Genomic DNA, 24,821 nt, shown 5'->3' with positions numbered 1-24,821 from the left:
ATCACAGGAGTGGAATGGGTACCTGGCTGGCAATCTAAGGTATTCCAGTACAGCCTTCTGGAGCCACCAAAAAACAATTCTCCTAGCTGACTGTGAGATGATGTTCAATGTGGTAAATATGGATGTTCAGGTGAGAAAAAGAAAAATAAATCCCAGACATGAATGTGATCAGCAAAATCGTATCTAGATTTATAAAATAAAAGTTCCCAAATAAGAAGCTACATTACAGTAAAAGTTCAAATTTAATTATAAAGAAAATGTTTTTGGGTTAAAAAAAAAAAAGGAAGGAGAAAAGGTAGAAGAGGGATAGGAAAGGAGGTTTATATCTCAAATAAAAGAAAAAAGAAGCAAACTGCACAGAAATACTTTCCAAACTCAAGGATTCAACACGTCTTGCCCCTCTATGTTCTCAAAACACACAAGAGTAAAATTAATTTAGTAATAAGATTCTTCTAAAACATGTAATGTGGAAGCAATGAACCTGGATAATACTGTCTGCAAGGATCAAAGTGCAACCTCTGCAAAACCCCATGTATTGACAGCGTTTAGTACAGGACACCCTGCAAAAGTCAAAACTCTGATTCCGGACATAAATATTCCTTTAGAATCAAAATTACATTATTATTTAATTTGACTGCAAAAAGCCTAGTTTTACTTCAAATAAAATACAGTCAATCCCCATATACATTTTTTCAGTACTTAAGAGAAGTACGAGTTTTGGTTTTTTTTTAATTGTTTGTTTCAGTCTGTGGATCACTGGGCTGAGGAAAAAGACCCCCTTCCCCGGAGATAGCATATTCTATCTGTTCCTAACACTACTGGGGGAACTAAGGTTTCAAAAAATGTTGTAAATTTTTGAGGAGATGAATCAAGTCAGTTATCAACTTGTAATAGAAACAAAGTTATAAAATCATAGACGACAACTATTAACATGATTAAATGACAAAGTATATAAAGTGTATTAGTATGATGCTAGCAAACAAGAAGCACTAGGTAAATGACAGATTTCTCTGTGCTCTGAGGGCCATTTTTAGAGAATAAATGCTATGAAGAATTTCTGGGATAGATAATGTATTTCTTTATGCCAAAAAAAAGTAGAGATGATCCCCAACTTACAATGGTTCGATTTATGATATTTTTGACTTATAATAGATTTACCAGTATGTATTCTCATTATAAGTTGAGGAACATGTACAAAGGGAGAACTTATTTTACTTAATCCAATTATATTCCAAATACATGTTCCATTGATAGGATAAAACTAAAACATACTTGGCGCTCGAGATGATAACTAAATAAATAAAACTAAAAATGAGAAAACTGGATACTAAAGGAAAAAAAATAGAGATAGAACCAAGTATGAAGTGGCAAGCATAGCTTCTTAAAAAAGAATGACTCCTAGAAGGTAACACGGCGGAAAATCTAGGTGATATTGGGTTTCGCAATGACTTTTTACATGCAATATCAAAAGTATAATCCATGACAGGCCAGGTGCAATGGCTCACACCTATAATCCCTGCACTTTGGGAGGCTGAGGCAGGTGGATCTCTTGAAGCCAGGAGTTTGAGACCAGCCTGGCCAACATGGCAAAATACCACCTCTACTAAAAATGCAAAAAACTAGCCAGGCATGGTGGTGCGTGACTGTAGTACCAGCTACCTAGGAGGCTGAAGCACAAGAATTGCTTCAGCCTGGGATGCAGAAGCTGCAGTGAGCCAAGATCATGCCACTGCACTCCAGCCTGGCAATAGAGCAAGATTCTGTCTCAAAAAAAAAAAAAAATTATAATCCATGAGAGAAAAAAATTGATTAGTAGGTCTTTATTAAAATTGAAAATTTCTGCTCTGTGAAAGATATTGTTCAGACAATGCAATGACCAGCCATAAACTGAAAGAAAATTTGCAAAACACATATCTAATAAAAGACTGGTATCCAAAATATTCAAAGAATTCTTAAAACTCAACACTAAGAAAATAAGTTACCCAATGAAAAATGAGTAAAAGATCTAAATAGGCAACTTACCAAAGAAGATACAGAGATAGCAAATAAGCGAGTGACAAGATGTTTAAACATCATGTCATTAAAGAAATGCAAATGAAAACAAAAATGAGAAACCACTACACACCTATTGGAATGGCTAAAATCCAATATGTCCTTAAATAGATTAATAAGCAAATGATACACCCATAAAATAGGATATTATTCAGCAACACAAAGAAATGAGCTATTCTAGGTTAACTAAGAAAAAAGAATAGTCAAATAACTCAGAAATGAAAGTGGAGATGTTACAGTTAATGCCACAGAAATACAAAGAATCATAAGAGATAACTATGAACAATTACATGCCAAAAAACTGGATAACCTAGAAGAAATGAATAAATTCCTGGAAACATACAATCTATGATGACTGAATCACGAAGAAATTAAAAATCTGACAGACCTATCACCAAGAAAGAGAGTGAATCAGTAATAAAAAAAAAAAACTTCCCTACAAAGAAAAGCCCAGAACCAGATCACTTCACTGGAGAATTCTATCAGATATTTAAAGAATTAACACCAATCCTCTTCAAACATCAAAATAATTAAAGGGAACACTTCTAACTCATTTTATGAGGTCTTATCCTCATATCAAAGCCAAAACTACTACAAGAAAACTAAAACCAATATCCCTGATGAATATTAATCCAAAAAATCAACTAAATATTAATAAACTGAATTTAACATTACATTAAAAGGATTATACATCATGATCAACTGGGATTTATTCCTGGAATGCAAAGATGGTTCAACATACAAAAATCAATCATATAACACAGCATATTAATACAATGAAGGACAAAACCCACATGATCATCTCAATTGATACAGAAAAAGCATCTGACAAAATTCAACATGTGTTCATGATAAAAACACTAAATAAACTAGGAATAGAATAAAACTACCTCAACACAATAAAGGCTATATATGAAAAGGCCACAGCTAACAACATACTCAGTGGTGGAAAACTGAAAGCTTTCTTTCTAAGATCAGGAACAAGGCAAGGATATCCATTCTCATCACTTCTTTTCAAGATGGTATCCCAAGCCAGAGCGATCAGACAAGAAATAAAAGGCATTTGTGGTGTTATGCTGTGTGTATGTGTGTACAGAGAGAGAGCGAGAGTGAGAGAGTGCGCACAAAAGAGATTTGTTTTTGTCCATGGTTCCTGGTTTCTAACTCCTATTGCCCTTGTTACAGTCTTTTGTTACATAATTAGGTGTGTCAGGCCTCAGGAGCAAGCCTCAGGAAAGAGAATCTATGGGACTTTCTCCTGCCCTCCTTTTACCTGCCCCAAGTTACCCTTTCTGATTGTGGGTCACAATCCCGAGAGAGAGTGTCCTGCCCTATACCCTAGGGGAAGGAATACTGACATCATGAAACCCAAGAGGAATGGGTGCTGGGAGCTTGGGGATAGTGGAACACATGGAGGTTCCTGGAGGGTGGCATGCCCAGAGAGATCATGAAAGCGCCATGTCCCTTCCTCCATGCCTCACCCTACACATCTCCTTGTAAACCAAAAATAAAGTTCTAAGCCCTACAACCATCTGGATGAACCCCTCCTCTCAGCTAAGGTTTCTCCAAAGAAACCTGAAAAACTAGTTCAGGCCATGATGGGAAGTCGGGGTCTGGACATGCCTCATTATACTTTCCTCCCTTTAGCATTCAGGAACAACTGACCAGCATTAACATTAAAACAGAGATCTCACAACTGACAAAAAAGACTCTTTGTATCAATAAGATATCAAATTCCAACCTGACTCTAGTATAGTATCACATGACAGAGAGCAGACCCTGGAAGAAATCAAAATATCTTATCCCAAAATATATTTGACATATTTTGAAATGGCCCTGCAAAGCCATCTCTTAAAAGGGAAATTTTACATTATGTAAAGAATCCTGTTCCCTTTCCAGGTCTTTTTCTGATCCTAAAGAGATTAGCTGAGAGATCTGAAGAATCTTTTAAAGATCTGAATAGGAAACAATTGTCATCTATTGCATCTAACAGTGGCCACCTATGAGACTTCATCTATATAGTAAGAACCTTGGTCTCCACAAATCCTTAACTCAGATATTCCTTTCTATTAATTCCAAGCTTTTAGATAATAACTTAACTCTCAACCAACTGCCAATCAGAAAATCTTTGAATCTACCTATGATAAGTCGCTGCTTCGAGTTGTCCTGTCTTTCCAAACCAAACCAATGTATTAATAAACTAGGAATAGAGTAAAACTACCTCAACAGGCCATAGCCGCAACCGAGCCTGCCACCAATGCCTCTAAGCAGAAGGTGGTTGTGCCACCCACGAATGCCAATCTTGGCAAATCTGCCAGGGATGTCTTCACCAAGGGTTATGGATTTGGCTTGATTTGAAAACAAAATCTGAGAATGAATTGGAATTTACAAGCTCAGGCTCAGCCAACACTGAGACCACCAAAGTCATGGGCAGTCTGTAAACCAAGTACAGATGGACTGAGTACAGCCTGACGTTTACAGAGAAATGGAACACCGACAATACACTAGGCACCGAGATTACCGTGGAAGGTCAGCTTGCACATGGTCTGAAGCTTACCTTCGATTCATCCTTCTCACCTAACACTGGGGAAAAAAAGGTTAAAATCAAGACAGGGTACAAGCGGAAGCACATTAACCTGGGCTGCGACATGGATTTCAACATTGCTGGCCTTTCCATCTGGGGTACTCTGGTGCTGGGTTACGAGGGCTGGCTGGCCGGCTACCAGATGCTTTTTTTTTTTTTTTTGAGACGGAGTCTTGCTCTGTCGCCCAGCTTGGAGTGCAGTGGCAGGATCTCAGCTCACTGCAAGCTCCGCCTCCTGGGTTCATGCCATTCTCCTGCCTCGGCCTCCCAAGTAACTGGGACTACAGGCGCCCGCCACCACGCCTGGCTAATTTTTTTTTTTTTTTTTTTTTTTAGTAGAGACGGGGTTTCACCGTTAGCCAGGATGGTCTCGATCTCCTGACCTCGTGATCCACCCGCCTTGGCCTCCCAAAGTGCTGGGATTACAGGCATGAGCCACCATGCCCAGCCTGGATGAATTTTGAGACTGCAAAGTCCCGAGTAACCCAGAGCAACTTTGCAGTTGGCTACAAGACTTATGAATTCCAGCTTCATACTAATATGAATGACGGGACAGAGTTTGGCAGCTCCATTTACCAGAAGGTGAACAAGAAGTTAGAGACCGCTGTCAATCTCACCTGGGCAGCAGGAAACAGTAACATGCACTTCAGAATAGCAGCCAAGTATCAGACTGACTCTGACAGCTGTTTCTCGGCTAAAGTGAATAACTCCAGCCTGATGGGTTTAGGATACACTCAGACCCTAAAACCAGGTATCAAATTGACACTGTCAGCTCTTCTGGATGGCAAGAACGTCAATGGTGGTGGCCACAAGCTTAGTTTAGGCCTGGAATTTCAAGCATAAATGAATACTGTACAATTGTTTAATTTTAAACTATTTTGCAGCATAGCTACCTTCAGAATTTACTGTATCGTTTAATGTTGTATGTCTGGAATGCAAGTATTGCTAAATATGTTAGACCTCCAGGTTAAAGATGATTCAGCTTTAAGATGTTACCCTTTCAGAGGTACAAAAGAAAACCATTTCCAAAAAAGGTCCTTTCAGTGGTAGACTTGGGGGTAACTTGGTGGCCCCTTTGAGATATCAGGTTTCTTTTTTATCTAGAAATGGCTGCAAGTGGAAGCTGATAATATGTAGGCACTCTGTAAATTCATATTGAGTAAATGAAAGAAATTGTGATTTCCTGAGAATCGAACCCTGTTTATCTAACCCTAATTGATGAGAAGCTCACTACTTGATGGTGTGTACAAACTCACCTGAATGGGATTTTTTTTAGACATATCTTCATGACCTGTTCCCACCCCAGTTCATCGTCACCTCTTTTACACCAAAACTTCTGCAGAGTGGTGTGGTCACGATTCTTTTGTGCCATTTTGGGGTGGAGAGGGTGGACATGATAAAGCCAATAATTCAGGACTTATTCCTTCTTGCGTTGTGTTTTTTTGCCCTTGCACCAGAGTATGAAATAGCTTCCAGGAGCTCCAGCTATAAGCTTAGAAGTGTCTGTGTGATTGTAATCACATGGTGACAACACTCAGAATCTAAATTGGACTTCTGTTGTATTCTCACCACTCAATTTGTTTTTTAGCAGTTTAATGGGTACATTTTAGAGTCTTCCATTTTGTGTGGAATTAGATCCTCCCCTTCAAATGCTGTAATTAACATCACTTTAAAAAAACCTGAATAAAATATTGAAACCTCAAAAAACAAAAACAAAAACAAAACTACCTCAAAATAATAAAGGCCATATATGAAAAGGCCACAGTTAACAACATACTCAGTGGTGAAAAACTGAAAGCTTTCCTTCTAAGATCAGGAACAAGGCAAGGATATCTATTCTCATCACTTCTATTCAAGATGGTATCCAGGCCAATGTTAATGCTATCATATCTCCCTAAAGGATATAAAATCAAGCTGTAACCCCATCAGCTTGGGTACATGTTCTCAAGACCTTCTGAGGCTGTGTCATGGGTCATGGTCTTCACATTTGGTGCAGAATAAATCTCTTCAAATACTTTGCAGTTTGGCTTTTTTTCCTCGACATCTTCATCTGTATCCTTTGTAACATCCTTTATAATAAACTGGCAAATGTGTTTCCCTGAGTTCTGTAAGCCACTCCAGAAAATTGGTTGAACCCAAAGAGGGGGTCATGGGAACCACAACTTGAAGCCAGTTGGTAAGAAATTCTGGAGACCGGGGCTTGTGACTGGTCAAGGGGTGGGAGGCAGTCCTGGGGACTGAGTCCTCAACCTGTGGAATCTGACACTATCTCTAGGCACCTAGTGTCAGAACTGATTAGGAGGATACCCAGTTGGTGTCTGCTGCAGAACTGCTCACATAATGTTGGGGAGAAATCCCCATGTATTTGGTCACAGAAGTCTTCTGTTGTTGTAGTGGTATGAGAGCAGAGGAAAAACACGGTTTGAAAGTTTTTCCTAAAATGGCATCCAAATTGGAAAGGAAGAGGTAAAGTTATCTGTTCACAGACAACAGGATTTTATATGTAAAAAAATCCTAAAGATTCCACCCAATCTGTTATTCAGCAAAGTTGCAGGATACAAAATCGTCACACAAAAATCAGGTTAGGTCTGACAGAGACAGACAATAAATGAATAAGTTTTCCAATATTAAAACCTAAAGAGTATTATGAAAAAAAAAAACAGGTCCAGGAACAAGGTTATAATTTGGAATAAGATGGTTGGGGAAAGCCTTCTAGAGAAGGCCCTTTGAATAAAGACAAAGGAAGTGAAGAAGTGAGTCTTGCAGATATCTGGAGTAGACTGTTCCAGCCATAGGAAAAAGCCAGTGCAAAGGCCCTATGATGAGGGTATGCACAGAATGTTAGAGTAGGGGTCCCCAACCCCTGGGCCACAGGCCAGTAGCAATACATGGCCTGTCAGGAACCTGGCCGCACAGCAGGAGATGAGCGGCGGTTGAGCAAGCATTACCACCTGAGCTCCACCTCCTGTGAGATCAGCAATAGCATTAGAGTCTCACAGGACTGTGAAGACTATTGTGAACTGCACATGTGAGGGGTCTAGGTTATGCACTCCTTATGAGAATCTAATGCCTGATGATGTGAAGTCAAATGGTTTAATCCTGAAACCATCCCCCTCCAACACCGGCCCCCTAATCCCTACTGCAGAAAAATGGTCTTCCACTAAACCAGTCCCTGGTGCCAAAAAGGTTGGGGACTGCTGTGTTAGAGAACTTAAAATGTTTCTGTCCTTTGCCTACTCTATTTAAGGTACAGGGTGTCTTAAATAGAATAGGCAAAGGACATAACCATTTAAGAAGCAAGAAGAAAAGGTTGTTCATGAGACAATCATAGCTTCTTTTGGCGCCATTCATTGACTCTCTTAAAGTGAAATAGACAATTGGGAAGAGATAGCTATGGTCCACTTGGTAATTATTTGCTGTGAAATAAAGACTACTAATTAAGAGTTATGTGGCAGTTCAAAAAAAATAAGTATAGTTCTTTTTTCTTTTTTATTTAGCCTTCTTTTTAAAGCAAGTTTAGGTTTACAGAAAAATGAACAAAAAATAGGGTTATCTCATACCTCTCACATGTATACAACTCTCCCATCCACTGCCCCCATTACTAACATCTTGCATTGAGTGGCACATTTGTTACAGCTGATGAGTCTATATTAATACACTATTATTAATGAAAGTCCATAGTTTACATTAGGGTTCACTCTTGTATCGAACATTCTATGGGTTTGACAAACATATAATGACATGTACCCACCACTGCGCTACCATTCAGAATAGTTTCACTGCCCTAAAAATCCCGTACTCTACCTATTCACCCTTCCCTCCCTCCCCACTCTCCTCCATACTCTGAACCCACGGCAACTAGTGATCTTTTCACTGCCTTGTTTTACTCTTTCCAGAATGTCAAATGATTAGACTCATACAGTATGCAGCCTTTTCAGATTGGCTTCTTTCACTTAGCATTATGCATTTAAGGTTCCTCCATGTCTTTTCATGATCTAATAGCTCATTTCTTTTTAAAAATTTTAAATTGTTGTAAACATAAAATTTACCATTTTAACCATTTTTGGTATTTAACTCAGTAGTGTTAACTATATGCTCCTTCCCCTGGCCCAAAACACAAGATTTTTCTTGAATCTTTACCGTAAATGGGATTCTGGGAGATAAAACCTACCAAAGTGGAAGGCCCTACTAAGACTGGGGAGGGGCCGGGTATGGGGGCTCACGCCTGTAATCCCAGCACTGGGGGAGGCCGAGGCGGGTGGATCACAAGGTCAGAAGATCGAGACCATCCTGGCTAACATGGTGAAACCCCGTCTCTACTAAAAATAAAACAACAACAAAATTAGCTGGGCATGGTGGTGGGCGCCTGTAGTCCCAGTTACTCGGGAGGCTGAGGCAGGAGAATGGTGGAACCCAGGAGGCAGAACTTGCAGTGAGCCAAGATTGCGCCACTGCACTCCAGCCTGGGCGACACAGCAAGACTCTGTCTCAAAAAAAAAAAAAAAATACTGGGGAGGAGTTTTTGACTCCCTAGTCCACACTCAGCCTCAAGCAATTCATCCATTACCATTGAAGTGTTTCTACCAGTTTATGGCCCAAGCATCTTCTGTTATCTTGGTTATGATTCTCTGTATTCACCTGTCTCTCCAGTTTTGGGGATGGCAGTTTGAACTGGTACCTCAATCTCTGATGGATCTAGAACAGTCTTTGATTTTCAGTTTGGTCAGATTACTGTTATTGTTAAGGAGAGGAGTGATAACTTGCAGGTTCTTCACATGTTGAGGCTGAAACTGGAAGTTCAGTGATCTTTTAAAGAGATTTTAAAATTTAAAAAAAGTCTTTAAATTTACCCATATATTTAGCACTTCCAGGACTCTTCATTCCTTTATGGAGGTCCAAATTTCCATCTTATATAATTTTCCTTTCATGTGAAGTTCCTTTAAAATTTACTATAGTTCAGTTCAGTTGGCAATGAATTACCTGCTTTTGTTTATTTGGAAAAAGTTTTTATTTATTTATTTTTATTTTTTAGATGAAGTCTCACTCTGTGGCCCAGGCTGGAGTGCAGTGGTGCAATCTCAGCTCACTACAACCTCTGCCTCCTGGGTTCAAGCGATTCTCCTGCTTCAGTCTCCAGAGTAGCTGGGATTACAGATGCCCACCATGACACCCGGCTAATTTTTGCATTTTTAGTAGAGATGGGGTTGCAATGTGTTGTTCAGCCTGGTCTCGAACTCCTGACCTCAAGTGATCTGCCCGTCTCAGCCTCCCAAAGTATTGGGATTACAGGCATGAGCCACCAGATCCAGCCTTGAAAAGTCTTTATTTCACGTTTACTTCTTTTTGTATTGACATGAGATTCACATAAAATTAACCAGTTTAACATGTACAATTGAATGACATTTAATACATTCACAATATTGTGCAACCAACTGCATCTAGTTCCACAACATATTTGTTATTCCCCCCAAAAAGCCCTGAACCCACTAAGCAGTCACTCCCCATTCCCCTCTCCCCCAAACCTTTAGCCTTGAACCCACCAAGCAGTCACTCCCCATTCCCCTCTCCCCCAAACCTTTAGCCTTGAACCCACTAAGCAGTCACTCCCCATACCCCTCTCCCCCAAAACCTTGGCAACACCAATCTGCTTTCTGTCTCTATGGATTTAACCATTCTGGATATTTCATATAAATTGAGTCATACACTATGTAATCTTTCATGTCTGGCCTCTCACTTGGTTTAATGTTTTCAAGGCTCATCTATATTATAGCATGTATCGGTTCTTCATTCCTTTTTATGATTAATAGTCTATTATATGTATATAACAATGCCAAATTTTGCTTATCCACTCATCAGTTAATGGACATTTGGGTTGTTTGCACTTTTGGCTATTGTGAATACTGCTGCTATGATCATTTGTATACAGGTATTTGAGTACCAAATTAGCCAGCAATTCCACTCCTGTATATACCCAAAAGAATTGGTAATTCTATTTTTAACTTTTTGAGGAACCACCAAACTGTCTTTTATGGCAGCTGCACCATTGTACAGTCCTAGCAGCAATCTAAGACAGTTTCAATGTCTCTACATCCCTGCCAAAACTTGTTATTATCTTTTTTATTGCGGACACACTACTGGGTATGAAGTGGCCCTGTTGAAAATCAACTGACCATAAACTTGAGAGTTCATTTCTGCACTCTCAATTCTTTTCCATATGTCTATCCTTATACCAGTACCATACTGTTTTAATTACTGTAGCTTTATAGTAAATTTTGAAATTGCAAAGTTTGAATCCACTAGTTTTGCTCTTTTTCAATACTTTGACTATTTGGGGCCCTTTGCAATTCCATATAAATCAGATTGACTTGGACAGTGCTGCCATCTAAATAAAATTAAATCTTCCAATCCATGAACACAAAATGAATTTCCATTAACTTAGGTATTCTTTAATTTCTTTCGGCAATATAGTTTTCAGTCTAAAATCTTTCACATCCATGGTTAAAATTCCCAGGTTTTTGTTTTTAATTCTTTTGAAGGCTATTGTAAATGGGATTTTTTTGTTTGTTTCCATTTCAGAGTATCCGCTGATGGTCTAAAGAACACAATGATTTCTGCATGCTGATCTTATGATCTTATATCTTGCAACTTTGCTGAATTAACATATTAACTCTAGCGGTGTCTTTGTGGATTCTTATATACTGTGTAGGATCATGTCACCAATTAACATTTTTATTTCCTCCTTTCCAATTTGGATGCTGTTTCTTTATTTTTCTTGTCTAATTGCTCTGGCTAGAATTTATGTATACAATGTTGAACAGGAGTGGTGAAAGCAAGCATCCTTGTCTTATTCCTGATCTACCTCTGGGTTTTTCATAAATACCCATTATGTTAAGTAAAGTTTACCTTCATTTTTGAAAGCTATTATAACTTAACTGAGTATAGAATTACAGGTTGATCGTCTTTTCCTTTTCTTGTCAACCTATTGACTTCAGATTTCTGAAAAGAAGTCTGCTGTAGTTCTACCTTGTTTATCTTCATCATGTTTTCTGTCTGCTTTTTTCTCTTTTTCACTGGCATTCAAAAATTTGTTATGTATTGTATGGTTTCATTACATTCCTTCTGCATGGGGTTCATTGAGCTTCTTGGATCTATGGGTCTATGGCAGTGACTCTCAACTAGGGGCACTTTTTTTTTTGCCATCTCCATCCACAGATATTTGGCATGTCTGGGGCAATTTTTTAGCTGTCACACTATGCAGTGCTATTCACATCTAGTGAATAGAGAACAGAGTCACTGCTAAATGTCCTACAATGTACAGGATATCCTCCATAAAGAAGAATTTTCTGGCCCAGAATATCAATGGAGCAAAGATTGAAAAACTCTGGTTTATAGTTTATGAACTGTTTGAAATTTCAACCATTATTAACTAAATTTTGTTTCTGTCTTCTCTCACTTTTTTTCTCCTTTCTGGGTCTCCAATTATATGAATGCTACATTGCTTTGTATTTTCCCACAGCTCATTGAAGTTCTGTTCTTTTTTTGTTCAGTCTTTTTATGCTCTGTGCTTCATTTTGATTAGTTTCACTTGCTCCATCTTCGAGCTTCAAGTTCACTGATCTTATGCAATGTCTAATCTGCTGTTAATCATATCCAGTATATTTTTTACTTCAGATATTTTTCCCTATCTAAAAGTTCCATTTTGATACTTTTGTATCTTCCATTTCTCTCTACATATGTTCACTTTTTCCTCTACTTTCTTGAATATATAGTATATATTTGTAAAGTAAGTGTTTTCATGTCCTTGTCTGTTATTTTATCATCTTTATCATTTCCACCATCTACTTTTATTGACAGGTTTTTCTCCTGGGTCATATTTTCCTGCCCCCACTTTTTGTTTTTCCTTTTTGGCAAGCTTTAAAGACCTCTATTCTAAGCAAGGCATTGTAGTAAATTTTACATTCTTGCTTGCTGGATTTTGTTGTGTTCCTTTAAATTATGTTGGACTTTGTTTTGGCATGCATTAAGTTACTTGGAATTAGTCTGATCCTTTTGAGGCTCAATTTTAAGCAGTGTTAAGGCAAGGGCAAAGCAGCCTTTGATATAGCATGTAATTTAGCACAGCTACTGAAGTGAAACCCTTCTGAAGCCTCTACCATATGCCCCACATATTACATTTTCATTCTACTCCTGACTGGTAGGAAACAAAATATTCTCAGTCCTATGTCAGCTCCAGAAATTGGCCTACTGCTTTCTTATGTTTCTTTCCCCGGCCTGTTATTAATAGTTTCCTGTTATACATGCATAGATCAGTATTCAGCCAAAGGGACCCCTCTGCAGACCTCTGGAACTGTCAATATAGGATCATCCTCTCTGGTATTCAGCCCTGCAAATTCTAGTTCAAAATGGTGAGACTGCCAGGCCATTTTGGGATCCCCCTCCTTGCAGCCTGGAAAATGCTGCCAGGTAATAAACGGACGCACCTGCAAGGCACAGCTTGTCTTTTTTGTTTTGTTTTGTTTTCAGATGAAGTCCCACTCTGTCGCCCAGGCTGGAGTGCAGTGGTGCAATCTTGGCTCCCTGCAAGCTCCGCCTCCTGGGTTGACACCATTCTCCCGCCTCAGCCTCCCGAGTAGCTGGGACTACAGACACCCGCCACCACGCCCAGCTAATTTTTTTTTTTTTTTTTTTTTTGTATTTTTAGTAGAGACAGGGTTTCACTGTGTTAGTCAGGATGGTCTCGATCTCCTGACCTCGTGATCTGCCTGCCTCGGCCTCCCAAAGTGCTGGGATTATAGGTGTGAGCCATCGTGCCTGGCCATTTCCCTTCTTTTGTAACTTTACACTACTTATAATACAATGTCTGAAAATTACTGTTTCATCCAGTAATTTTAGCCATGCATCTGGTTTTCTTCCTGTTTTTGGCAAAAGGGTAAATCTCGTCCCTGTTACTCCACCATTCCCAGGAACATAAGTCCTACAAACATTAATTTTAAACCCAGCATAATATTCCATGCAGTAATGTAATATAATTTACTTAACCATTATCTAACAGTTGTATATTAGGTTATTTTCATTTTTTTCACTCATAAACAGACATAATGAATATTTTTAAAAATAAGAAATAAAGTACTTTTAGGCCACTGCACTCCAGTCTGGGCGACAGAGTGAGATTCCGTCTCTCCAAAAAAAAAAAAAAGAAAGTACTTTTAATTAAAATCTTTAGAAAAAAAACTGACCCCATAATTTGATTATGGTATATTCTAAATACATTCCCCTTTCCTGGGATTAGTTCCTGTTTCTAATGCAACTGCACAAATACACATGTTAGAATACACATGGTCACAATGTTTTGTGGGGAAATAAAAAGATTATATCTTAGGCAGAAATAATATTTTAAAAATAACCTGCCATTATCAGATTGAATCCAGAATAAAGATGCCAAAGATGCGTTAGTTTTCCTTTCTATACACTTCATCTACCAGAGTGGATAAACTCTGGCTACTTTACCCTCTTGATATCCACTCCAGTGAAATTTCTTTCATAGAGGCTTAGAAGTTTATTCCATTTCTCTCTACTCAAAATCCATTAAGTCACTTTTATGTTGCATCAGCAATTAAATAGAGTCCAATTTGGCAGCGAACAGGATAAAATTTGCCAGTTCTTATATTGCCTGAGACTCTATTAGTTGAGAAACTAAAATGCTCCTTCACTCAAAAGGGAAAGGATAAGTTGTTGGCTAAATCTTCATCACTTGATTCAGACTCCACCTTAGTCAGTTTTAGAGTCAAGATTTAAAGCCTTGTGAAACTTTTTCTTCTATTCCTAAGATTATCAAGCTAATCGATGCAAAGAGGTTTCTTGCTTCTGTGTGCTACCTTTTTTGGATTTGTTTTACTGTTTTGTTTAATTCATTTATAGTCTAACTGTAGAATGCTGGGAAAATTAATCTACTTCTTTGCCTCAGTTTCCTCATTTGTAAAAATGGGAATAATAGTACCTATTTCATACCTATTTATATTTATACATAAATAAAACAGTATCCAGTGCAAAGTGGCCATTTTGTAAGTGTTAGCTAATACAATAATTATTATTGCCCAAAACATGGCCATTACTCCAACGCAAAAGTGTTTCAGCAATATAGATACAAGATGTTGTGATGTGGGGACTTAAAATATTGACCTATGGTCTTTACCTAATAGCTCTAAACTTCTGATTCTCTTGATAAAACAACAACAAATCCCCCAAACAAACCAATCATAAAAACTCTAACATACTTTGTTATAAGAAAAAGAGAAAGAAAACTAATACTTAAGGAATATTTTCTATGTGCTTATACTATCCAATTTCCACTTCAAAACGAGTCTATAAAGCTGGCATTATCACTGTATTTTATTTAATCTAAGATATCCTCAATTATAAGAAGCACCATTATTTTCTGTAATGTTCAGAAAGAAAAACTAGCCAATTAAATATAATACACTATCTAAGACTCACACAGATTTCAAAAATATTAAAAACTGAATAAATATCTGCCTTAGATTTGGCCAGGTGCAGTGGCTCATGCCTTTAATTCCAGCACTTTGAAAGGCTGAGGAAGGAGGATCACTTGAGCTCAGGAGTTCAAAACCAGCCTAGACAACATGGTGAGACCCTGTCTCTACAAAAGAAAAAAAAAAAGATTTGATGAAATATAAGTAAATATTTATTTTACAGATTCAAAAACTGAAAAGAGGTGAAGTATCCAATGCCACATAAGTGGCAGAATTGGGATTCACACCAAGATACTTTGATATTCCAAAGCCTGTGTTCTATTAAATTAAATTATATTACTTCTCCAAGCTATTTTGGAAACCATTATTACATACTGACAATATTCTAAATTAAAATTTTGTCTGTTTCTTAAGTGTATTTTTTTTTGGGGGGGATGGGGTCTCATTCTGTCACCCAGGCTGGAGTACAGTGGGTGATCTTGGCTCATTCAACTTCTGCTTCCCAGGCTCAAGGGATCCCCTCCCACCTCAGCCTCCCAAGTAGCTGGGACCTTCTGGTCCAAGCACCATCATGCCGGGATAATTTTTTTTTTTTTTTTTTTTTTGTATTTTTGGTAGAGACGGGGTTTTACCATGTCACCCATGCTGGTCTTTAACTCCTGGGCTCAAGCGATCTACCCACCTCAGCCTCCCTAAGTGCTGAGATTACAGGTGTGAGCCACCACACCCAGCCTTAAGTGTACTTTTAAAATGTTTACATAAAGTACTCCATTAGTTCAAAGAGAAAACTTTAAACATTTTTGAAGCAAAATTATTCTGATAAATTATGCATAATTTAGTTGATAGATTAATACTACCATTCTAAACCCTTAAAAGAGGAACACTTTTCTGATAATCCTTTTGAAATACTAAATTTTTTTTCCTGAAACATGAATAGCTATTCATTTCAAGTAGAAAAGTAAGAATATTGGTTTCATCTCATCTACCATTTGTCACAGCATTAAAAAGAAAACTTTACCATGAAAATATTGTTGGTTGCTACTTATAACAGTAATATTTATAAAATTTTTCAAGAAAGGGGAACTCCATAAATGTATGTTTTTAACCTGTTTCTCTTAAAATTACAAACACACAGCAATATTTTAAAAAATCATCTCCTACAACCTTTAAAAAACAGACATTTAGCCAGGTGCAGTCTCATGCCTGTAATCCTAGCACTTTGGGAGGCAGAGGCAGGTGGATTACCTGAGGTTAGGAGTTTGAGACCAGCCTGGCCAACATGGTAAAACCCCATCTCTACTAAAAATACAAAAATTAGCTGGGCATGGTGGTGCACATCTGTAATCCCAGCTACTTGGGAGGCTGAAGCAGGAGAATTGCTTGAACCCGGGAGGGAGAGGTTGTAGTGAGCTGAGATAACCCCCGACAGTCCAGCCTGGGTGATAGAGTGAGACTCCGTCCCAAAACAAACAAACAAAAAAACCCAGACATTTATAAAAATGTCAGTTCTCTAGAAATGTTGCATAAATGCTTAAATTAGCATTGGAAAATAATTTTAAATAAAAGCAATGAGAACAGAAATGATATGAACAAGTATTTTATCCAATCCTCCAAATTTCAGCCTTTCCTAATATTTTTTGTATATATACTACATACACTAGCTAACACATTTTTTAAAGATTAAAAGACTGAAGAACACTTTTCTTTTAACCAAACACTTTACATCACAAAAATATGAGATAATTTTTACATATAATTAATATGGTCAACAGAACTCCGAAGATTCTCTTATAGTCCACCAAGTAAATGTCATCACTTTGTAACAACAAACCAAAAATGGTAAATTGCTTTCTACCACCCCACAATAGAATTTAAGAATAAATATTATATTACTCTTGTCGATTTCTTGGCTTTTGTCAATTGTCTTGGTTCCAGCACACTTTAAAACTAAGGTGCAATATGTAAGTCATTTGTATTTGTTAGTATTTTTACTCAATTTAACACTGTTTTAAAATGGCTATCATGGAAAACTACCTTCAGGTTATTATGACTAATTTTCTAGAAATATAACACTGATCAAAATTTAGATTTTCTTTAGAAAATTATCTTTAATATAGTATTTATCATAGCTGTTCAGAAATTATAACTTTTTTTGGATTTTAAACACCAAAGGAAATCATAAAACATCAAAAGATTCAAATATTTAAACCAGCATTTCTGTAATAACGTCTCAAAAATAAACAGGAAAAGAAGAAACTGTATTTTAAGCAGCAAAACAAATGGTTAATATTTCTATAATGTATCCAAATGATCTCATGTGTACAAAAAAAAATCATTAAGACCCAATGGATAAACAGACCATGATTATAAGTAGGCAACAGTTAGATACTTGAAGTTACCCATGGGTTTAGGGTTCTACTCACATACACCAATACTTGGGAAAATGCTTAACATCCCTTAATAATTTGCAAAATGCAAATTAAAGCAACAATGAACAATGAATGTTTAACTAGCTACATTAGAATAAATAAGGTAGTAAAATTACAGTGAAACAGGTACTAATAAGCTAATGGCCCTAATGGCCTTGTAAAACGGTATTAGTCTTTTGGAAAGTATATGGCAATCCTACCAAGACCCATAAAAATATTAAGCACATATTAATTATTTTCACCAATAATATAACTTCTGGATATTATAAGAAAAACATACAATCCTTAACTATTGCAACTTGGTATGAGATTCAACAACAATCTTTTTTGTTGGTCATCTTTACCTAAATTTAATGTTCTTAAATTTTTAAGACAGAAACATAGGTCAGGATAGATTTTTAGATCTCTATCTCCCTTTTCTATTGTTTTCATGAAGTGGTAAAAATTTTGGCCCCTAGGATACTTAGCTCTTGCCCCCTCTGGTTCTTCCTTTTCCTTTTGTCTTTATTGTCCTTGTTGTCCTTGTTTTATTGTCCTTGTTGTCCTACTTGATTTTGATTAAATTCCCAGTAGATTGCTCTTAGTATGAAGCTTTATACTGGAAGAAAGTTTTGGCTAGTTAATTTTAGAAGCTTAGAGCCTAGGCAGCTCTAGAGAACCTTACCATGAACCTCTTGTACTCAGCCATGAATTGAAGTGCATAAAAACCCCTTTTAGCTTTACCTGTTGGCTATTTTAGAAATCTGCCATTCTCAAGACAGTAAGGTACTCATAGGTACTCTACTGCCTCCTTCTGCTTCCTTCTGAAGAGATGCCAATGCCACACAAATCTTTTTTCTTTCATTTTTTTAAAAATATAAATCTGGTAGCTGTTGGTGGTTTGTCCCTATTTTCTCTAATCAACTAATTTTGTTACAGATATTGCTCAAGAGCTTTTGATTATGCTATCCTAGTTATTCTGTTAAGGAAGCAGGACTATTCAAAAACTATGCTACAGACACTACCATCTTCCCAGAATTAAAATACCATAAATAATTTTTAATGTAACACATGAATAGGAATACACAAATAGATTAGTATTGCTAAAGTTGGTATGTTTCCATTCCATTCTCTTTTCCATTATTTTTGTCTCCATGCAACTATCTTAGTTGCATGATTTCATGAAAGAGAGATTTAGAGACCGACAACACAAGTTCAGTGAACATCAGTTATTTGTAGCTTACCAAAGTATGAATACTATCTCAACATTTTAATAGTTTCCGAAACTGTGAATCCCAACTTCTAAAGCAGAATTCTCAAAATCTTATTTCTTAGACTTTCTTGAAGCTATGATGTGCAGGCCCATTATCTACATTCCATAAACTAAATGTGCAAGCAACCCATATGGATACAAAATGGAGCAACATATCACTCACCTACAACTCGCACTTTTTTTTTTTTTTTTTTGAGACAGAGTCTCACTCTTTCACCCAGGCTGGAGTTCAGTGGTGTGATCTCAGCTCACTGTAACCTCCACCACAGGTTCAAGTGATTTTCCTGCCTCAGCCTCCTGAGTAGCTGGGATTACAGGTGCCCACCACCACGCCCGGCTAGTTTTTGTATTTTCAGTAGCGACAAGGTTTCACCATGTTGGCCAGGCTGGTCTTGAACTCCTGACCTCAAGTGATCTGCCCTCCTCGGCCTCCCAAACCAAACACCGCATGTTCTCACTCATAGGTGGGAATTGAACAATGATAACACTTGGACACAGGGTGGGGAACATCACACACCGGGGCCTGTCGTAGGGTGGGGGGCAGGTGGAGGGATAGCACTAAGAGAAACACCTAATGCAAATGACAAGTTAATGGGTGCAGCAAACCAACATGACACATGTTCACCTATGTAACAAACCTGCACGTTGTGCACATGTACCCTAGAACTTAATTAAAAAAAAAAAAAAACTTAAAAAAAAAAGCATGCTAATCTAATTTCCTGATGACAGGGTCAATGAAAGACAGTTGACACACTAGATGTCACATTCAGGACCCCTCCACCCCAAAAATCTTCAATGTGGGAATAAGATGTTGAATAAAATAAAATGAAATTTAATATGGGTACACATAAAGTACTGAACTTAGTACACAACAGACATTGCATAACAGAATGTATAAAAAAAGACAGGATTTTAGTTTACTGAAAGTTAAAGAATAATTAACATTGTAATGTGGTTGCAAGAAGTGTTAAGGTAATTTTAAGCCACAATCAGTGCAAGTATAGTGTTCTAAAGAGAGAAAAGTTCTATTCTGTAGTGGTCACACTATGCCTAAAACAGTCTGTTCAATTCCAAAGGCCATACTCTAAAAGAGGTGTTGAGAAACTGAAATTTGTTCACACAAGAATGACTGGGAAGGTAGTGGGACTTGATGGTGAAGAAGATGAAGAACAATTTTAGAAATCAGAAATATTTGGCCTGGAGATGAGGAGACTTAAAAGCTGTCTTAAAACTTCTGAAAGACTCGGCCGGGTGCGGTGGCCCATGCCTGTAATCCCAGCACTTTGGGAGGCCGAGGCAGGTGGATCACGAGGTCAGGAGATCGAGACCATCCTGGCTAACACGGTGAAACTCCGTCTCTACTAAAAAATACAAAAAAATTAGCCAGGCATGGTGGCAGGCGCCTGTAGTCCCAGCTATTCGGGAGGCTGAGGCAGAAGAATGGCGTGAAACCAGGAGGTGGAACTTGCAGTGAGCCGAGATTGCGCCACTGCACTCCAGCCTGGGCGACAGTGAGACTCTGTCAAAAAAACAAAACAAACAAACAAACAAAACTTCTGAAAGACTCATATAAAAAACTGAACATCGTCTATGTGGGCCCAAAAAGCAAAAATATAACAGATTAGAAAACAATAACGATACCAAAACAGTGAAATAAATTTTGGCTTAATATAAAAAGAAGCTTCTAACAACTGGAGTTCTTCAAAAATTGGGCCAATTTCTTCACAAATAGTAAATTTCCCTTCATTAAGAGTCTTCCAATAGAAGCTAAAAGACTGTATGCTAGAATAATCTGGAGACAGAAAATTAGTCTAAATAACCAATAAATTCATTCTAATAATGAGATTACAAGCTTACAACAAGAGAAGAAAGGGAAATGTAACTTTAAAAAGATATACAAATGGCCAATGTGTACATTAAAAGGTGGTCAATATCATCAGTCATCAGGGAAATGCAAATTGAAATCACAACAAGATACCATTTCAGACCCACTAGGATGGCTATAATCAAAAAGGCAGAAAATAAATCAGAACCCTCATACACTGTTGACAGGACTGTAAAATGTTGTAGCCATTTTAGAAGACAGTCCAATGGTTCTTCAAAGTTAAACACAGAATTACCATTCAATCCAGCAATTCCACTTCTGGATATATATCCATTAGAAATAAAGATATATGTACACACAAAAACTTGCACACAAATGTTCACAGCAACATTATTCAAAACAGCCAAAAGGCGGAAAGAACCCAAATGTCCAAAAAAAGATGAATGGATAAACAAAATGTGGCATATCCATACAATAGAATACTATTCATCCATAAAAAGGAATGAAGTATTGATACATGCTACAATGTGAAAGAACACCCTGAAAACATACTAATAAAAAAAGTCAGTCATAAAAGACTACCTGTGATATTCCATTTGAAACCAGAATAGGCAAATCTATAGAAACAGAAACTAGATTAATGGTTGCTTAGGGCTGAGGGAAATGAGGAGACTGAAACTAAGAGCTAAAGGGTATGGAGTTTCTTTTTGAGGGGATGAAAATGTTCTAAGATGAATTGTAATGATGGTTGTACAACTTCATGAATATGCTAAAAACCACTGAATTGTACACTTAAATGGGAGAACACAGTGGGTGAATTTTAATGTCTCAATTTAAAAAGCAGAGAAAAATGAAAAAATGTGTTCTGTAAACTACATTTAAAAAAACTAGGAAAGACTATACTTTCAGGGATCATTTCTATCTGAACAACCTGCTCCTGAATGACTAATGGGTAAATAATGAAATTAAGGCAGAAATAAACAAGTTCTTTGAAAACAGTGAGAACAAAGACACAACGTACCAAAATCTCTGGGACACAGCTAAAGCAGTGTTTAGAGGGAAATTTATAGCACTAAATGCCCACAGGAGAAAGCGGGTAAGATCTAAAATCGACACCCTAACATCACAATTAAAACAACTACGTGGGTGGCTCAGACCTGTAATCCCAGCACTTTGGGAGGCTGACGTGGGCAGATCACGAGGTCAAGAGATTGAGACCAGCCTGGCCAATATAGTGAAACCTCATCTCTACTAAAAATACAAAAATTACCTGGGCATGGTGGCACATGCCAGTAGTCCCAGCTACTCGGGAGGCTGAGGCAGGAGAATCACTTGAAACCTAGGAGGCAAAGGTTGCGGTGAGCCGAGCTCATGCCACTGTACTCCAGCCTGGGCAACAGAGTGAGACTCCATCGCAAAAAATTAAATAATAATAATAATAAAAACAACTAGAGAAGCAAGAGCAAACAAATTCAAAAGCTAGCAGAAGACAAGAAATAACTAAGATCAGAGCAGAACTGAAGGAGACAGAGACATGAAAAATCCTTCAAAAAAATAAATGAATACAGGAGCTGATTTTTTGAAAAGATTAACAAAGTAGACTGCTAGCAAGACTAATAAAGAAGAAAAGAGAGAAGAATCAAATAGACACAACAAAAAATGATAAAGGGGATATCACCACTGATCCTATAGAAATACAAGCTACTATCAGAGAATACTATAAACACCTCTACGCAAATAAACTAGAATATCTAGAAGAAATGGATAAATTCCTGGACACATACACCCTCCCAAGACTAAATCAGGAAGAAGTCGAATCCCTGAATAGACCAATAACAAGTTCTGAAATTGAGGCAGTAATTAATAGCCTACCAACCAAAAAAGCCCAGAACCAGACGGATTCACAGCTGACGAAATCTACCAGAGGTACAAAGAGGAGCTCATACCACTCCTTCTGAAACTACTCCAAACAAGAGAAAAAGACGTAAACCTCCCTAACTCATTTTATGAGGCCAGCATCAACCTGATATCAAAACCCGGCAGAGACACAACAGAAAAAGAAAATTTCAGGCCAGTATCCCTGATGAACATCGATGCAAAAATCTTCAATAAAATACTAGCAAATCGAATCCAGCAGCACATCAAAAAGCTTATCCACCACGATCAAGCTGGCTTCATCTCTGGGATGCAAGGCTGGTTCAACATATGCAAATCAATAAATATAATCCATCACATAAACAGAACCAATGACAAAAACCACATGATTATCTCAATAGATGCAGAAAAGGCTTTCGATGCTAAAAACTCTCAATAAACTAGGTATTGATGGAATGTATCTCAAAATAATAACAGCTATTTATTACAAACCCACAGCCAATATCATACTGAATGGGCAAAAGCTAGAAGCATTCCCTTTGAAAACTGGTGGAAGACAAGGATGCCCTCTCTCACCACTCCTATTCAACATAGTAGTGGAAGTTCTGGCCAGGGCAATCAGGCAAGAGAAAGAAATAAAGGGTATTCAAATAGGAAGAGAGGAAGTCAGATTGTCTCTGTTTACAGATGGCATGATTGTATATTTAGAAAACCCCATTGTCACAGCCCAAAATCTCCTAAAGCTGATAAGCAACTTTAGCAAAGTCTCAGGATACAAAAATCAATGTGCAAAAATCACAAGCATTCCTATAAACCAATAATAGACAAACAGAGAGCCAAATCATGAGTGAAATTCCATTCAAAACTGCTACAAAGAGAATACCTAAGAATATAACTTACAAGGGATGTGAAGGACCTCTTCAAAGAGAACTACAAACCACTGCTCAAGGAAATAAGAGAGGACATAAACAAATGGAAAAACATTCCATGCACATGGATAGGAAGAATCAATGTCGTGAAAAGTAATTTATAGATTCAATGCTATCCCCATCAAGCTACCATTGACTTTCTTCAAAGAATTAGAAAAAACTACCTTAAATTTCATATGGAACCAAAAAAGAGCCCATATAGACAAGACAATCCTAAGCAAAAAGAACAAAGCTGGAGGCATCATGCTACCTGACTTCAAACTATACTACAAGGCTACAGTAACCAAAACAGCATGGTACTGGTACCAAAACAGAGAGACAGACCAATGAAACAGAACAGACACCTCAGAAATAACACCACATATCTACAACCATCTGATCTTTGACAAACCTGACAAAAACAAGCAATGGGGAAAGGATTCCCTATTTAATAAATGGTATTGGGAAAACTGGCTAGCCATATGCAGAAAACTGAAATTGGACCCCTTCCTTACACCTTATACAAAAATTAACTCAAGACGGATTAAAGACTTAAATGTAAGACCTAAAACTATAAAAACCCTAGAAGAAAACCTAGCCAATACCATTCAGGACATAGGCATGGGCAAAGACTTTATGACTAAAACACCAAAAGCAATGGCAACAAAAGCCAAAATTGACAAGTGGGATCTAATTAAACTAAAGAGCTTCTGCACAGCAAAAGAAACTATCTATCAGAGTGAAGAGGCAGTCTACAAAATGGGAGAAAATTTTTGCAATCTATCCATCTGACAAAGGGCTAATATCTGGAATCTACAAGGAACTTAAACAAATTTACAAGAAAAAAAAACAACCCCATCAAAAAGTGGGCAAAGGATATGAACAGAGACTTCTCAAAAGAAGACATTTACGCAGCCAACAAACATATGAAAAAAAGCTCATCATCACTGGTCATTAGGGAAATGCAAATCAAAACCACAATGAGATACCATCTCACACCAGTTAGAATGGCAATCATTAAAAAGTCAGGAAACAACAGGTGCTGGAGAGGATGTGGAGAAATAGGAACACTTTTACACTGTTGGTGGGACTGTAAACTAGTTCAGCCATTGTGGAAGTCAGTGTGGTGATTCCTCAGGGATCTAGAACTAGAAATACCATTTGACCCAGCCATCCCATTACTGGGTATATACCCAAAGGAGTATAAATCATGCTGCTATAAAGACACATGCACACGTATGTTTACTGAGGCACTATTCACAATAGCAAAGACTTGGAACCAACTCAAATGCCCATCAGTGATAGACTGGATTAAGAAAATGTGGCACATATACACCATGGAATATTATGCAGCCATAAAAAACGATGAGTTCATGTCCTTTACAGGGACATGGATGAAGCTGGAA

General features: G+C 37.6%; 1 protein-coding gene and 1 pseudogene across 1 annotated transcript in view; one reads left to right on the top strand and one right to left on the bottom strand.

Moving 5' to 3' along the window:
• Nucleotides 1-24,821, bottom strand: part of ACBD6 (acyl-CoA binding domain containing 6) — a 218,666-nt gene that overhangs the window by 143,649 nt on the left and 50,196 nt on the right. The gene's annotated exons all lie outside the window — the stretch shown is intronic.
• Nucleotides 119-5,554, top strand: LOC109028245 (voltage-dependent anion-selective channel protein 1-like; annotated as a pseudogene).

The sequence above is a fragment of the Gorilla gorilla genome, chromosome 1 (genome assembly GCF_029281585.2).
Source record: "Gorilla gorilla gorilla isolate KB3781 chromosome 1, NHGRI_mGorGor1-v2.1_pri, whole genome shotgun sequence".
NCBI lineage: Eukaryota > Metazoa > Chordata > Mammalia > Primates > Hominidae > Gorilla > Gorilla gorilla.
The sequence above is the reverse complement of the archived record's forward strand: the minus strand, read 5'-3'. Positions and strand labels throughout refer to the sequence as shown.